The 11,952-nt window shown below is 51.0% G+C and overlaps 1 long non-coding RNA gene across 1 annotated transcript; it reads left to right on the top strand.

Annotated features, from left to right (window-relative positions):
* The first annotated feature begins 4,880 nt into the window (after positions 1 to 4,880).
* LOC129666193 (uncharacterized) lies at positions 4,881 to 10,278 on the top strand. The gene is made up of 3 exons (XR_008718505.1): positions 4,881 to 5,066; positions 8,945 to 9,110; positions 9,892 to 10,278. It is a non-coding gene; the product is annotated as an uncharacterized LOC129666193 (long non-coding RNA).
* The last annotated feature ends 1,674 nt before the right edge of the window (positions 10,279 to 11,952 follow it).

Here is an 11,952-nt window from a genome sequence, read left to right as displayed (position 1 = left end):
CACAGGCAGGAGAAATGTGACCCCAGGCCACAGGGCATGTGTCCTACGGCTAGAATATGTAGCCATCTGCCCAGCTCTCAGGGATTCCCCCTTCAGGTTGCTGCCTGGGAAGCACCAGCACAAGCTCTCGAAATCAAGTGTTCGAATGGAGGTTGTCCATGGTGTGTTCATTTTATTTATGATGAGTATTACATGGCCAATCTCCTTTCGGCACTAAAATCTTCCTGGGAGAGCTTCTCCAGGGAGTTCTACCAGCAACTGTGCGGGGTAAGGAAATGGACTGTTCCCTGCACTCAGTACTTTTTCTGGGATTTATGTTACCTGCTTTTCAAAGAAGGGTCTCCCAGAAATGACACCAACTATCTAGGTGACTCTGTGGTTTCCTGGCCATTGTTATAGAGAGCAGAGAAATGGTGTCAAACAGTGTCTTTAGGTGAGAAAACCTCTCAGACCAAGGCATGCTGAAGGGAAGGAAGAACCTGAGTCACCCCTGGGGTGGGGCAAGCTGATCCAAGGCACTCGCTTATCCATCCGTCACTGTTTCTTCAGTGTTCGAGTCCTGGGTTGATCTCTAGGAAGCAGACCCAGCTATCAGGCTTGTGAATGGGGAAGGGCATCTCAAGGTGGCATTTAGTGGTATGAGAATTCAGATGTCCTTCCTTCTGACTCCAGTGGCCCTTGGGAAGGAGAGGAATCACCAGCATTCATTACTACCTGATGCTTGCTAATGGTGTGACCTTGAATGAGTCAGCCTGTCGTCTGTCTGTGCCTCCGTTTGTCTGTATGAGAGTGTTGCTGGCTGCTTCTAAGGTATGTATACACACTTAACGTGTGCTCAGTATTTTGGCAGTGCCCGGTTTTCCCCAGAAAGTGGGAAAACCATTGGCTTTTATAATGGTGGTTGATACGTGAATGTAGGTGTTCTACAGGTCTCTGCCCAGTCTCTGGAGTGCAGAGGCCTTAAGAGCAGAAGCCTTATCTAGTGGGCTGGGGGGTACACAGAGCGGATGATGCTGCATGAGTGGCAGTTGGAACTGTTTTCTTTGTCGAACCCTCTTTGAGGCCTCTCAGAAGCTGGACAGAATGGAGGATGGTCCCAAAGCTTTGTGCTCCCCTGATGCTGCTGATTTGTCTGTGGGGTCTTGCCAGGATGCTGCCTTGGAAAGGGAGGCATCCACTTTTAGGTCAGCCTTCATTGGTGGGCCAGATGAACCCTACCACTCAGAGAAGTCATGGTTGTTGCTGTGTCACACCCACCTCAGGACTTCTCCGGGAGACACACTTTGGGATTCAGACTTGGTGTCCATGCGCTGCTGGATGAATGACCAGTTGCTAGCTAAAGCCTGGACCCATGATATATTTGCACATGATCATGATAGAAACATCTTCCACCTATAGGCAGGATAGATCTTGAAAGCTGGTCCATGATAGGCTGTTTTGCAGTTGGACTGGGGGCTCACTGGAGGGCGGGAGTCAGGGAGCCAGAGCTGAGGGAGGCAGTGCTGCCTGGGGAAGAGGCGCCCTGCGTTACTCTCAGCCTGTGCTGACGTTTGATTCTTGAGCAGAGGTTGCCTTTGGTGAATTCGCTTTATTGATGTTGAATCACACAAAGGCAACTTTTGTTTGAGTATCAAAGCCTGCTTGGGTGGCTTTGGGGACTACATGCAATGTTCTGGGTCTCTGTGTATGCCATGTGCTAGAGTGGATGGTATAGATATGAGTGAGTGTGGCCGGGAGAGGGTGTAGCTCTGAGACCGGAACGGTCCCTGGGACCCATGAAGAAATGCCAGTGTCTACTCAGCAGCTTTTCTCAGCCCAAATCCTCTTTTTCACAAACACTTAACTGCCCCCCACCCTGTTCGAGACATGTTGGTTGTTCCATGTCTACTCTGAAGACACCTTGGCCAAATGATCTGTCCTTTAACAGTGTCAAGGACAATGGCAGCTTTCCCTTCCCCTGTCTTCCTCTCCCCAACTCTTTAGCTCAGGAGTGCTTACATTCCACCTGTTTTCTTCCCCACCCCCACACCACTTCCTGTCTGCTTCTCTGTCTTCCCCATTTCTCACCAAACCTTGTTCTCCACTTTTAGATGAGTTAGAAAATGAATCGAGGCGACCAGCATTTCATCCCGTTTACATTAAATAATAGTGATAAAATAATCACAAAATAACACTACAAACTACCAGAACAGCTCGGAGGAAAATGTGTTCAATTGACTACAAATTGGCAGAAGAATCCAATTTTCTTGACAACATTTCAGCTACGACATTTGACCTGGGGAAACAGTACTCTATAGACATGGCAGCCGCAAGAGGCAGCTTGCTGTAGTGGTGGCTGCTGTGAGCAGTAATATTTGTGGTAGATGAACACACATTGAGGAATCAAATCTTCGTTCAGATTTTTAAGTGGGAAAGAATTGATCCTAATGAAAATGATTTGAAGAAATAACAAGGGAAATAAAAGAAATGAAAATGGCTCAACAGCACAGTCAAGGAAGCTAACCGGGGAATTGGATTAGTTTAATGGAATTTACTTCATAAACAATAAAGAGAGAGAGAGAGAGAGAGAGAGAGAGAGAAAGAAAGAAAGAAAGAAAGAAAGAAAGAAAGAAAGAAAGAAAGAAAGAAAGAGGAAAAGAAAAGCATGTTTTTATGAAAATCAATGTGGGTGCAGTTTTTGGTCAGATGGGGAAATCTATGTGTTTGGACTAGAGCCAGTGGGGCCAGTAGAAAGACCTGGTCATAGCACAGGTCCTTTGTGTGGTTAAACTTTTATTTTCTGTCCCAAACCTTTACAGAGAGTTTTCTAGAGAGTGGTAATGAGCTGGTGACAGTCATCTGGAGGTTGTGAATGGGTACCAGTGCCAGACGATGCACCCTGTGAGTACCCTTCCATCATCTTTATCCTCACGAGACATTCCAGGTAAGACCCTGGCTTCTGGAGTGGGGTGGATGCTCCATGGTCAATGGAGTCTTCTTTTCCAGAGCAGTGGGTACCTGGAACATTCTAGGGGCTGCCCTTTCTTGGGTTTCCATGTTTGCCAGCTCCCAATTGCTAGGCTTTCAGACATGCCCATGGTTGGTGCTGAGCAATTACGTTGTCCTGGAAGCAGGCCCCATATGGGAGGTTGTCATAGAGTTGATGTATCCAGGATCTAATATACTGCCTGGGGTGTGATGGACTCCTTCTTTTCTGCCATGCTTTATAGGTGCCCAAGGTTTCATGGTGGCTCTCTTCCCAGAAGGATCTTTACCTCGAAGGACTTGAGAGGCTGCATCATTGTCTTGGAGCTGGTCAGTGGCTCGAGCCCGCTATAGGACAGGTGACTGGAGGAAAACACTGGACAGGTCTAAGCCTACTTGCTGACCGTATCTACTGCTACTCACCGTCATCACAACTGTGCGGTTCTTAGAAGGAGAATTTCCAGGAGGTGATACCAGCTCAGAGAAGAGCCTCTGTTCTACAGGTCAGTTCCAGAACACCTAGAGCAAGCTGCCCATGCTGCCTTTCCCCATATGGCCTACTGCATGTGACCAGCCTCTCGCCGCACTACATACAGCAAGGCTAGAGGCCTGTGAGAACTCTTGCCAATGTCAGAGAGAGGATTCTGCTGTGGGTCCCACTGCACACTGCACACTTTACAAAATGGATGGTGGATACAGAATCCAGACTCTGCTTGTGGCCTAAGTCAATGGGTCCTAATAACCCTTACTGATCAGCCCTCTCCTATGGCATGCTTGTATGGGATTGCACTGTGTGAAGAGGGACCACTCAGGATTTCCTTGTTGGTTGTTCTTCCTCTCCTCCCTCCATGTTTATCTTCGACATTTTATTCCCTTTGTCTATGGGTTGAATGGTCAAATGTTTTTTTCTGTGACATGTTAAACCACCAGTGAATGGTGGGAATGCCAGGTTGGGGAGGGCTGCAGCAGTTGGGCCCAAGGAGAGAGCATCTCTGGATGTTGCTGTCATTACCCTCTTGCTTCTGAAAGGCATCCTTCCTTGGATGATGGCGCAGGATGCATGCAGTAGAGCGTTCCTGTGTCCAGGGCTGGCAAGTGAGAGTTGAGAGTGAGCAGGGTTCTGTGTTTACTTCCTGCACCGTGCCCACCTCTTCTGCTCAGGGTCAGCTCCAGGTCATCTTCCGGGAACGCTCTAGCGACTCATTCTGAGTGAACGACGACGGCAGATGCACCGGGGAGGTGGTGGAATAAGTGCTGGCAGGGAGTGGAGGGGGGTTCCTTGGCGAAGGGGGGGAGGGTGCCAGCTCTGAGGGGCTCCGGAGATGGGTCTTCTGGAAACGCAGCCACCTTGAAGCATCGGCCTTGGTCTGAGCATCCGAGCCTCTCCATGGTACTCGAAGAGAGGTTACCCGAGCAACTTTGCATCTGGAGGACGAATGTTGCTCGGTGAACCCCTTTTCGGTATCAAATCCCTCCAGGGAGGCAGATTGAAGGTCCAGCACCTCAGGGAAGAACACGGAATCGTCTCTGCTCTGGGGTATGGGACGGATGGTCGACCAGCTGGAAAGTAATTGTTTCTAATGTACTTCACCTGGTCCACTAGCCGTCGGTGCCCGCTGCAACCCTCGCCCAGGATGCCACTGCCTCAGCTCAGCACCTCTGCTGGTACTTGAAGGGAGATCGACCGTGTTATATTCGCTTGGCTGACTTCGAATAATACATGGTTGATCTTTTCTCAGTATCAACGCTCAGCTTGGAGAAGCTCTTGGAGTCGCGCCCCTGTGGGGATGGGGACAGCATGGTGCTTCTAGGTTGCTGCCTCAGCGGGGAACTGGGCTGAGTGGGACCTGTGTATACTGTCTGTGCCCAACTCCTTTCACCATTCATATGCAATTTCCCCTTCCCCCTCCCACCAGGACAGCTTCAGGATGTGATAGAAGTGCCATTGATGGACAAGACAACCAACATTGGGTACTTGAGGAGAGGTTGTCTGTGATGAGTTCGCTTTATTAATGACGAATATAACACAGATGGCCTGTTTTCAATACCACCTGTCACTCCTGTCACTCGGCGGTACATACCAGGTGTCCCACCACTGCCCGGTAGGTGAATGCATGGACTCTCTATGGCACTTGTCACCCTCTTCACTGAACCTCAGCTTCACCTCCATCGTGAGGAACCTCCTGGGATCACACCAACCTTGCAGGCTGGCCCCGAAGCGTTGGCCTTACGTGCGATGGCTGGCTGGAATGTGTCCACTTTCCATGCCTCTTGCCACAAGAGTGGGTGTCTGTCCCTTTCTAAGGTGGTCCACGGAGGGCTGCATGCCTGCATGCCCTGCACCCTGGATCACTCCCAATGCCATGAGTGCTTGGAGGGCCGGCTGGCATCACGCTTGGGGAGGAACCGTGTAGTTCCTATTATCTGAGGTGAGATTGCCCGTGACGGGTGTCCATTCCTCGTGATGGTACAATACATGCTCACCTCTCTAGTACTGGATCTGACCTTGTGAGCCTGGGTGTCAGGGGAGGGGCATACTGGCCCACTGGACACAGCCGATAGTGGGGCACGTATCTGACTCATCCTGGCCCAGAGCATCACATCTCCCTTGGTGGGGCTTGGGAAGTCCAGGCAGCCATCTTAGAGGAAGGAGAATCTAAACTGCTTGGTGGTACCTGAAATGGGTCACCTCTGAGATGCTCAGCTTATGATGACTGTTACACAGTATACTTTCCTGTGTCACACCCTATCCTAGACCATTTCTATTCTGCGGTGCTGACACCAGCAGCAGGAGCCTTTGTGTCGGTTGGCGCCATAGTCTGTATATGCGACCATTGCTTGGCCTTCTGTGATGAGTTTGCTTTATTAATGACGATTTTATTATTATTAATGACCTTCCAAGTTCCACTCTGTGGAAACAACACAGAATGTTCCCTGGTGTCCGTAAGGCAGTGATACTAACCTGTGACCTTGCCTCAAGTGGTCAGGGGTTCCAGGAGGAGGTTGGCTCGTACTCACTCATGCTTTCTCCATCTTTGCACTGGCTCTACCAGACTCCTGTGAGCTTACCATAGAGACTTGGCCTGAAGACTCAGGGACCCAGAAAGCAGCTTATTGACCCCTGAAAGGCAGGCTGTAGATTTTTGGTATTATTAGCAAGGTTCTCCAGGGTGGCTTGCACCACCCCACCAGTGCAAGAGGCACCCTTGACCCGGCGGCTCCATCCTGCATGCCTCCTCTCCTCTTCTGGGCCTCCTCTGCAACAAAGTCTTCTGCCCACAGGAGACACTATCTCCCTCCCCTCTACATCCCCCCTCCTACACAGTCCTGCCCAAAGGCCTGGCTGCCTGCTCTGACTTGGGCCTAGCACATGCCTCCTGGAGGTTTCTTCCTCTTATTCAGGGAGGCCTGCTCACTCCACTCATGACCCTCCTTCTGGGAGCCGGTCCAGGTGGCTTTCTCCCCACACAGCCCAGCCCTCTTCCTTGGCCTTCCTTGAACCCCTTTCACAGGAGTTCAAGATTCAGAGAGGGGTGGATTGTTACTGCTCTGCAGTGCCATCAAAGGCAGCCTGACACGAGTGATCCAGCTCCTCCTTCCTTTTCCTGGCACCCTCTTATCCATCTGCCTCCCAGCTACCTGCTATCCCAAACTGCCTAGTACTGTCTACACATTCCCAGCTTCTCCACCCTCCCCCTCAAAAAACTGTCAAGTTTTCTCAAGGCACGGGATGGACCTTTGTAGCTTTCTTTCTTCTGTTTCTCCCCACTTCCCTTCCTTCTTCTTCCCCCCTCCCTCCCTCCTTCCCTCCCTTCCCTCTTTTTCCCTTACCTCCCTTCTTTCTCACTTCCTTGACTTATCCTCTGCTACATTCTAAGCCTTAGGATCCAGGCCAGGTCTATAGTGACAGAATAATGAAGCCTGCTGATTGACTAATAGAGTTCCCAAAGGCAGACCACATATTAGGTTAATCCCCAGGAAAGTGATGCGCATGGAAGCAGGAATTCCATAAGACGTGGTGGCTGATTCCATAAATATGGAAGGTGGAATTTGCATGGTCTTTGCATTTGTTAGAGCCCCTCCCCTCAACATACACACACACACACACACACACACACACACACACACACACACCTCAAGCATATCATTGAATTCTGAGATTTGCTGCAATAGGGGACAGGTTAGCTAGGTCTATGGCTTTTTCCTTCCCACCCCAGCCCCCGGTTTTGTAGCTGGGGCCCCATGCTAGACTTCAGATTTAGCTGAGCACACCCCTGCCCTACACATCTGTGGCAGTGAGCCAGAGGCCCCTTGGAGCCCCTTGTGCAGCAGAGGCCTGAGCTGCTGTCAGGGCTAATATTTTATGCATGGACCTGAGTAAATGGGAACATTTGGAGATGGAAATTGCTGTTAATGACACATCTTTGGAATATATTAAATGTGTGCGAGGAAGCCACTGGTCTCCCGATTTAATTGCTCCAATGCAAGCGCAGCCACACCACAGTGTGGCAGGAGGGCCGCCCCAAGCCCCTTCACCACTGAAGGGGAAGTCCCAGATACCTCACCCACTAAGGGAGTATTATTCACGAGATGGAATGTCAGCTGGGGTGCCAAGCAATCATCCACAAACACATTCCAAACTCATTGGAGACCCAAAGAGGATGATCCCTCCCGCTTGGTGCAGACTTTTATTAAAAGCAAAATTACTAGATTTATCTATTGTTTGAGGAGAACAAAAGACAAACAAAGGACTTTTCTCATCCATTGAGTCAAGTGAAAATGCCTGTCCCCAAGGCAGGCAGGAGGAAAGTCCCTGGCGGACCTTCAGGGGTCAGAGAATTCACCATCTCCAAGACAGTGTGCAAACCCAGTGTGCCACGGTCACAGAGTACAGGCTGTTTTTCTGTGCCTGCCAGGGATGAGAGCCAGTTTACCTATCCCATGGTTTCTTCTGGATGTGCTTAGGCTGAGCCAATGGTTCATTCCTTTACTGGTTTCAAGGAGACTGTACAGCCGGTGCGTGCGTGGCTAGAGAGCTGTGAGCCATCCCAGAATATGTGCCAGGTGGGATGGGGTAGTCCTAAAGATGCCATTGCCATGTGGTCAGGGCCTGAGTCCTGAGTCTGGTCCCCTCCTGGCCAGTTTCTCTTACTACACCTAAGGACTCAAGAAGGACTTAAGACCGTGGAAGGGAGGCTCCCGTCCTTATGGAGTGGGGACGTGGAGTCAGACCCACATCTAGTGAGTCAGTAAAGTTTCTTTGTCAAGTTTTGAAGGGCTGTGGGAACCTGTGTACCCCTAGGGCTTGCTCATAGTAGATGCTCAGAAAATACTTGTCTTCCTTGGATCAAATGGGCTTAGGTTCAAGCAACAAGGAGATGATGAATCATAGCTGTAAGGAAGCCCACGGGCAGCGCTCAGAGAATGTTTGTGGAATGAATAAATAAAAACACACCTTTTTTTTTTTTTTTTTTTTTTTTGAGGAAATTAAGAAGCAGGGAAAGGAAGAAACATCCAGGGAAGACAATATAAATCTTCAGCAATGTTACCAATGCCACAGCCAGGGCCGCTGAAAAGACCCTGTGGAGGTGGTGGGGCCATTTGTCATGGGTGAGGACAGGGTTGAGGGCCGGGACACAGGACCTGATGGAGGCTCGTCCATCATTTTCTCATTATCCTGGCGACATGGAGGGCAGCTAGAGGATCACAGAACAGCAGCCTCCCAGTGAAGGTGGCAGGGCTGGGAGTGCGAAGGAGCCCGAGGGAGGGCAGGCTGCCCCAGGCCCTGCCCCCTCCAGGAAGCCTTCTTGCTCCAGCCCAACACACTTCTCACTTGCCCTCGGATGCTCATCATGTTATCCCTTATCGACGCTACTGTGGTGGGGCCCTCGCTACCTTGTTCCCCTGTGTCCCTGTGCTTGCCTAGGTTTGACACAGAAGACACTGTGAATGAATGCTTGCTGGCCTCTTTTCATTGCAGGCAGGTGACACGGAATTGGTCCTCAGGCGTGGATGTGCAGGAGCTCCACCTACATTCCATCCCAGCTGCTAGTCCTAGGTTGGGACAGTTCCATTGGGTACATCCGTGGGAGAGCTATGGCTGTGAGCAAGGCCTGAGGCCTGACCTGAAGCCATCGCTGGGCCTGGTGAGTGTCGGTCCTCAAGACTTATACTTAGCATCTTTAGGGTTTGGAACAAGGATGGGGTTTTCCCAGGGCACGGGGTCCAGAAGTTGTGTTGAGAATGCACAGAATGGGGTTGAAGGCACACAACCCAGCCGCGCCCCCTCCCCACTCCTGCCATCTGCGACAGCTTCGTTTTCTCTAACACTCAAAAATACATGGTTCTGCTACACTCTCCTTGGCAGGCAGGGTAGCCAGAGCTGCGGGGCTGCCAAGGCCTGGGGGAGCCGCCAGCCTGCAAAGTTTACTGTACAAACAGTTGGGGAGGGGGGCTGTCTCTGTTCACTCGAAATCCCCATCAGTAAACATGCCAGTTTAAAGTGTAATTAACTCAGGCCGGAAAAGAATTCTGATTTGGACTGCTTTTCACAGTTGAGATTGTTTTTCTTTTATTTATTTATCTCTTTCCGGGTGTGGTGGTGTCTGCGGTGGGTTTTAGCCAGGAAAAGTAGTAAGGGGGAGGGCTCGGTGGGGAGAGCCAGTTGGGAGAGAGAATGAAGGAAGGGGAGGACAAGGGGAGATGGGCTTGGCACTCTTGCAGCCTGGAGTCTCTATCTTTTTTCTGTCCTGGGCACTGGTTCCTTGCAGATGGAAAGACTAAGCTAAAAGGCATACCAGGGCCACTTAGTGAGAGAGGGACAGGGATCTCTGTGCCAACTCGCCAGATGGCTTAGGGATTATGGGGTGCTGGGGTGCCAGAGAAACTTGGGGCTCCCTCTAACGTCTCTTTCTTTCCATCTTGCAGCAGCTGCTCTGTCCATGTTTGTTGCTTCTTCTCCCTGGATCTTCTGCTTAAGACAACAAAGATGTTCGAGCCTAGAAGATGGCCCCAAATGCCCATCTAAGAGGACTAGGACCATCCAGAACCCAGTGGAATCCAGCACCCCTGCCACAACCCGAGCCATCCCCCTCTGAGGCCCCAACCAGTATCCCCTGCTTCTTACCCTTTCCCCAGCCCTCCCCGCAAGCTTTGCATTTCAAATCTCAGCCCCTGAGCAGCCCTTGCATAGGAACCTGGGGTCGGGGTGGGTAGGCAGACCCAGGGGATGGAGCATGGAGGGAAGGAGGGATTTCTGCTCATGGCTTTCAAAGTCTCAGTGTATGAAGCCCTTTGAATAATAAACATATATCATAAAATGTAAATACGCCTGCGTGTCTGTGTTCAGAGGGACTTTTGTTAAGTGGGTCGTGGGGGTTAACAGCATCGTCTGGTCTCCTTCAGGAGGGGCCCCCAGGGATGTCTCTGGCCTCTGTCCTTTTGCTGTAAGCAACATCCCAAAGCTGAGGTTCACACCTGGATTCCTGACCCCTGTGTACCAGCCCCATAGCCTGATTCAGGAACCAGGGAATATGAAAGACCCTTTCCTAGCACATCAACCCCTCCATCTGCACAAGCTGAGCCCCCAGGGGCAGAGGCCAGATCCTGGGATACAGCCTGTGCCCACGCTCTTTCTCATTGCTGGGCCTCAGCTTGGTCACGACTCAGACGGGCTGACTCAGATGGAGCCCGGAGCAGGAGACTCATAAATTACATAATTACCCATGAAACCTGCCGCCACCGCTCTCTCCAGCCGGGAGGGACACGCTCCGCTCAGGCTCTGGCCGGTGGTGACTCACTGTTTTCTCCAGAGCCTCTGCCCGCCCACCCACACAGCCATTTCATCTGGGCTAGCTGGGCAGGAGGAGGGGGCCCAGGGCTCGCTCCCATTCCCCCTCCTCCTGCTGTCAAGACAAAGGCAGGCAGCCCCCATCTTGCTGAGGGTTTTGGTGGGGGCACCTGCCCCTCTAGCGTCCCTCTACAGCCCCCTGGTGGCACTTCTCATAGATGGCTGCATGTGACACAGGAGGAAACTGAGGTTTAGGGAGGCAGGCTAAGTAGCCTGTCTTCCTCCTGTGCCTCCTGGAGGATAGTTTTGGTTACAGCTGGTCAGTCTGGCAGAGAAAATCCTGAAGTCTTCAGCTACCCACACCCACCAAAAGACTTTCAGCCCCTTCCCCTGACTCCCTTGGGTAGAAACTAAGCGTACCTTTGAAAAGCACTTCAAAAATGATAATGCATTTGACAGGCATAAGGTGGCCTTTCCAACCCACACGAGTGGGGTCACAGCAGAAGGACACCGGTATCTAGGAGATATAGCTCAGCCAGTAAGGTGCTTTCCATGCAAGCATGATGGAACTGGAGCTCAGAGACCCAACACCCATGTAGAATGGCAGTCACAGTAGTATGGGCCTGGACAGTGAGTGTCTATAACCCCGGCATGCTGGGAGGCCAGGGCAGAGGGATCTCTGAGCGCACTAACACCAATTTGGCTAAGCTCCAGGCTGTATGAAAGAAAGTGTCACACAAAAATAAATAAATATAAACAAATAAAATAGAGTGGAGGGTCATTCAGTAAGATGGCTCAGGGGTAGAAGTACTTATGTCTAAGCCAGAGCTTGAGTCTCCAGGCCCACATGGTAGAAGCAGAGAGCAGACGGCAACACATTGTCCTCCGGTCTCCACATAGATGCTTTGGCGTGGATGTGCACATACGTTCACACAAGACGAATAAGCGAGTGCAGAACAAATGTCCTTTAAACGTGGAAGGTGGTAGAAGACACCTCATCAACCTCCGGCCTCGGCGTGCACATGCGAGCACATACACGCACTTATCAAGTAGAGAGTAAAGTGGTGTCTGAGGCTGGAGAGACGGCCCAGTGGTTGCAGGCGTGTCTTGTTTCAGAGGACGTGGGATCAATTCCCTGAAACCACACAAAATAAAAATAAATGCATCTTTTAAAAATGAATAGATAGATAGACAGACAG

Source organism: Psammomys obesus, unplaced genomic scaffold (assembly GCF_907164565.1).
Source record: "Psammomys obesus unplaced genomic scaffold, mPsaObe1.curated_primary_1811, whole genome shotgun sequence".
Lineage (NCBI taxonomy): Eukaryota > Metazoa > Chordata > Mammalia > Rodentia > Muridae > Psammomys > Psammomys obesus.
This window is presented reverse-complemented; position numbering and strand designations above follow the sequence as displayed.